Raw genomic sequence first — 5905 nt, 5'->3', positions numbered from 1 at the left:
GGAAGGCAGTTCCATCAGGCTTTGTCTATCCCCTAGCCGTCACCCAGCAGCCATTCCATCAGGCTACAGAAGAGGAGAGAGGCAGGAAGCAGGACCCCTCCATTGGCTCAGCTGAGAGACCAGGCATTTTTGGTTCTTCCTCTATTTGAGCTGTTTCCACTCCAGCTGGTCATGATAACAAGCCCAACAATGTCTAGCTGAATGACAGCCATTATAGCATTATGTCTGTACTACAGCTGGTCATTTTAAATCCCTTCTAAAATTTAGAATTAGTTTCCTTTTCTCTCCCCACTTCCTTTTCCTTTCGTATCAGGTATTTTTAGATTACAAAGCCTGAAGAGAGGTGTCTTGTTTTTATTGATCTCTAAGCTGCTCCGGGATCCAACATAAATGATTTAAATAACTACAATTAAAATAAGTGATTAATAACTGTTAGAGACCATGCCAGAAGACTCCTGGTGGTGGTGGTGGGGGGAAACTTGGTGACATAAGCTGTTTAAAGCAGGGAGTTGAACTGAACCGGAACCCAAAACTGGTTTAAAGAGCTGCCTCACCAATACCACCACAGTAAAATAGAGCTGCATCTTATTGTAAAATGTCTTGCTTGCCTTGAACCTGAACCAAACTCCAAAACACACAAACTAGGCCCATTCAGAAGACACCTTAAACCATGGCTTTAACCATTGTGGTTAAACCAGAAAGCCAGGCTGTGTTCAGAAGACACTTTAAACAATGGCTTTAACCATGGTGAATAAGGCTTTTTGCTTTATGCACCATAGTTAAAGCCATGGTTTAAGGTGTTCTCTGAACAAGGCCTGGCTTTCTGGCTTAACCACCATGGTTAAAGCCATGGTTAAAGGTGTCTTCTGAACAGGGCCACTGCTGTTTGTAAGCCACTTCAGCTGCGGGAATTCCACAGCCATCATGGAATAATGGGATATAAGATATAAGAATCAAATAATAAAAAAGTGACAAGTTTTAAATAAGTGGTTTAATAAGCAGAAGCTTAGGAGGTTCTCAAGTGATATTAGAAAGGATCTCTGTCTGTCTGTCTGTCTGTCTGTCTCTCTCTCTCTCTCCCCACTGCCCCATTCAACATTAGAGAGGCCAGCAAAAGAGACTGCATTTCCCAGATAATCACTGGAGCAGAAGAGACAGGCAGGAGCAAGGGAGAGGATTCTGGACATGGTCATTCTCTTGTCTCCTGCACTTACTTTGATCCCAACTACAAATCACTTTTCTCAGCTGAAGACAAAGAAAAAGTTAATTGTATGAAACAGTAGACTAGTTTGAATTACCTAGAAACTTATATTTCAAATGATGAATGGGATGCGATTGATATTTCTGATGATGATTTCGAACTAATGCCCAGAGTGTTAAAAATTACAGGAAGCAAGAGACACTTGGGCCACAGCTAAACCTAAGGTTTATCCTGGGATCATCCAGGGTTCACCCCTGCCTGAGCACTGGATCCCCTGTGTGTCACCTAGATGAACAGGTTTGACCCCTGGATGATCCAGGGATAAACCTTAGGTCTAGCTATGGCCTTGGTCAAAGAAAGACCTATAGATGCATTGTTCCCTTCCAGGATTATTTTCTCAACGAGCCTCATATCTGTAAAAGTGAGAATAAGAACATAAGAATTGCCTTTGCAGATTTACATAATGGCATTTATTCATATGTGTCCATCTCCACTGCCTGGAGAGACATAAGTAAGGAAAAGAAACAAAAATAGAAATACCTGAAATGAGCTAAAATTGCGTTTGTATTACTGTGATGCTAGTTGAAGTAGAAAGAATGTTTGGGGACTGAAATTCACTCTGTCCTGCTCAGTGGTCAGCTATGACTGATGGAGTTTTCCAGAGGATATGGCATTTGTGCATGCAAACAGCACATTTAAAAACATTTTTTTCTCAGGTTAAAGGTTTGCCACATATTTCTTTCACAGGAGTTATTGAAACCAACATCTGAGGCATTACGTTGCAATGTAAAAGTTTTAAATGTAACATTACGTTGCAATGTAAAAGTTTTAAATGTAACCATTCTGTATACAAACGTACCCCAATTGTTTCCAAACCAAAAGGGTCCTAGCAGCTCTGCCCTGGAAAAAAGTAGGCCCTTCACTCACATCTATTTATGTGATTGTTCCTGTGCTGATGAGCTGTGGCTAATGCAATAAAGCATACAATAAATAAATGTGACCCAAGGCTGGGACAAGCAAATGCGTGGAAATCCTGAAACGTCAGACATGGCTCCGTATGCAATTGCCAAACTTTTGGCCCCAATAGTTGCTTCCCAGCCAACCATCTCATACTAGTGCTTGATCAGTCAAACTCTCTCTCTCACACACACAGAGAGCAGTACAGAATAAAAAGCTCATCATACACCTTCAAATACTGGGGAGGGAGCCACCACTGAAAAGGCCCTCTCTGTTGTTGCCAATCTCCAAACCTCCCTCAGAGGAGACAGTCTGAGGAAGGCCTAAGATGTTGGTTTCAATTTCATTCCAGGGAAGATGTTTTGTCAGGAATAAGATTTTTCCATCCCCAAATACATGTAGACATCAGCTGCGTTGTATGAGCCTTTATCTCTGCTAGACTGGGATGACTTGATGTGTTAGTTAGCTACTCTCTAAATTCAACAATGTCTCTCAAGGTACCCAAGCACCCACATCCCAATTAGTTGCTGTAGCCAACTCATCTAATTTCACATTTAGCTATGGACCTACTGTGTATTCTTCATGTGCATTCTCCAAAGGTTGCTAGAGAAACTTACTTATAACACACACCTTCTCCTTGTCTTTTCTCCCAGGGGTAGGCCACTCTTGGCCCTCCGGATGTTGTTGGACTGCAGGATGGGCAGCATTGTATGTTCACATGCTCTTCTGGGTGACACTGACCTACCGCTGAGATCAGCTAGTCCTGAAATTTCTCCTGAATTCATCTGTACAACTGAAAGAGTTTGTAAGGGCAAGGATATTACAGAAACCTGGCTATTTTGTGTTCCCTTGGGATGTAGCCATTGTGGTTTGATGCAAACAGAAGGAGGACTGCAACAAATGAGGAAAGGAGAAAACCAAACGGCTGCAAGAAGATTCATTTACAAAATGGCTGTCAGATATACTGACATGTTTAAAGCACATTTTGTGTTCTTCCCCAGGGGAAATGATTCAACATCTACTCAGTAGCAGAAGAAACACTCTGATATAAATCAATTTCTAGCAGCTGCTGCCCAATACACCACCTTGTCCAGATATATATATATATATATATATATATATATATATATATCCAAGTTTGACCAACTCATGTATTGATTGCATTGACCATGGGATGATTGGCATCTGCACCCTTATTATAATGGGTGGAGGTTGAAGTGACCCTTTTCAAGTTTTTTTTTTCACTTCTAGTGAACCACCTCAAGCCAATGGTAGAAGAAGTGTTATTAAAGGTAAACCCAGCAATCAAAGGATACAGTTGAATGGGTTGGTTCCAGATTTAGGTATGTACAATTGGGTTTTACATCTATTCCTTCTTATGGCAGCTGCTCCAGCCCCTTGAGAATGTTACTGAGAGAATTGGGGCCCCCTCATGAATGGATTGAGCTGTGGTGCAGGGGGAAGGGGGATCCCCCAAAATCAGGCAGAGGCCCCTTCTGCGAGCAGAGCCTTTCCATCCATGGAAGGCAGAGCCTGTTTCCAATCCAAGATGTGCAGCAAATTCTGGTCCATCTTCTAAAGGAGAAGACTAGTTTTTGCTCATACTTATTTTAACTGATAAAGCTATCATGAACAGCTTTTACGTTAACAGCCATGTCATTTTCAAGAGTAATCTAAAAAGGATGGATAATTAGATTTCAGTAATGAGAAGCCTGGGGTAGGGCAGGCAGTTTATCTCCTTGGTTGTCTTGGTGGCTACATCTCCTGGGCTGTAGAAGCGGAGATCACCAGTGCTGAAGGTTGGCTGGGATGGACAAATGGTGAGACCCAGAGGCAGGTGGAGGGCACATCCTGCAAACTGTACTATCACACTCAATTTGTGCAGCTCACCAAGGAAAGTCTTGGGTCAGTACATCTCTCATTCTGCTGATCTGGCCTTCCTCTGTGTGAAAGAGGAGAGTCCTTCCCTACATATCTAAGGGCTTTGCTAGACCTACCGGGTGTTCCGCCGTTGAGGAGCGGTGAAAGCAGATTTTCCCGTTCAGCCGTGACGCCTCATCATCCACACCTGCCTTCGATTTGTGGTGGAAATTTGCGCTGGTTGTGCTGCTGCCGCTGTGAGCACGGTTGCGCAGCCACACCGGCCTGATTGCCGCGGCTTTTTTTTTCGCTCGGCACACGGTTTGCGCAAGTCCGAAAGACCACAAACTTGCGCAGCCGTCAGCGATGCTGCCGCCGGCCCCGGCGGAGCCGGAGCCGGAGGCGGCAGCGGCAGTGCCAGTGCCAGCTGAAGTGCTGCTGGTGCTGTTGAGGGTCAACATTGATGCGGTCACTTCCTGATGGGGGTCGTGGCGGGTGTAATATGACCCGAGGTCAATCGTCTGCATGGGCACTCTGTGCCTACATCTCCCATCATGCCTCTGAGGTGTCACCGCCAATGACCACCTCTGTGCCCTCTGCCCCATCCCAAGGAGCCAACCCACATCTGGCCGTAGCCATGGCAGCAGCCCACAAACAGCTCTGCCCTCTGCCAGCCTGGTACCCACACCAACAGGCAGCGTACAGCACCGCCATTATGCGGCCACGGTGGCTGCCCACCGCGAGGAGTCACCAACTCCCCATGAAGGCGGACTGTGGGATGCCCGGCTTTCTGAAAACTGACCCACGCAGAGGTTGCAGTAGAAAAAACAGGCGCACATGCCTCAGCAGCGCACCAGCCACTTTTCCGTTCCTCCGTTCCTGCGCTAACCGTCACTGTGGAAATAAATAAAAAAAAGCTGCTCCGCCGCGCTGCCCCAGCTGGCGGGCTGGGTGCAAATGGCAGACGCGGCTTGACCGAAGCCACTGGCCACTCCCCTTAACACGCCTTTTCCTGACCAGTGCGGACCGCAGTGACCTCACATCCTCCCACACGTACTCCGAATTACCGCGGCCCGGCAGGAAAAGGCGCACTTGAACTCACTTTTTTAAAGTCGGGATAAAGAGGCTTCACCCCAGGATAATGACGGATCGTCGTGAACGTCATCTGGAAGCCTCGACGCGACTGCCGAAGGTAACGCGTGCTACAGCCTCGTCTAGTAACGCCCTAAGAGAACTTGGGTGAGGAGTTGAGGTGTTCTTCTCACTTCATGCTGAGGATCTGGGAACATCTGGGGAGCACAGGAGACATGTTCTGTATCTCACATGCCTGGATGCTCCACACAAGGCATCTTTCATCTCACACACAGTGGACAAGGTGAAGAACCAGGAAAATGCAGGGGGGCAGGGGTGGGGAAAGCATGTGGGTGAACATTGTGGATGCTTGAGGGATTAATTCTTTCTAAATTCTTATTCAAATTGACTTGATCCACACATCCCAGATCAATGCACAGATTAGAATTTCATTATTAGGACTGGGTGACTATGTCAGTTTTGTTGTTACCTGCATTTAAATTTCTGAACATGATTTTCCCCCCTCTCCTAAATATGGAGAGCATTGTGATTTTTGGTAAAAAATAATAATTTTAAAATCAAAAGTGAACTGTATCAAAATTCTAACTCATCAACATCAGCCTATCAAATTGAAGAGGTCCAACTATTCCCAGAATGGAGAGGAGCCTGATATTCCTGCCTGCCATGTAGCTGTTCCTAGATGTTAAAAAATGTCAGAAAAAAAGAAGTGCCCCCCCCCTAACTTAGCACCACAAACAGGGTTGAATTCATCAGGATTCAAACCCAGGCTTTTAACAGCTAAGCACTCAAAGCCCT

The sequence above is a fragment of the Elgaria multicarinata genome, chromosome 8 (genome assembly GCF_023053635.1).
Source record: "Elgaria multicarinata webbii isolate HBS135686 ecotype San Diego chromosome 8, rElgMul1.1.pri, whole genome shotgun sequence".
Lineage (NCBI taxonomy): Eukaryota > Metazoa > Chordata > Lepidosauria > Squamata > Anguidae > Elgaria > Elgaria multicarinata.
Note: the sequence above shows the minus strand (reverse complement) of the source record.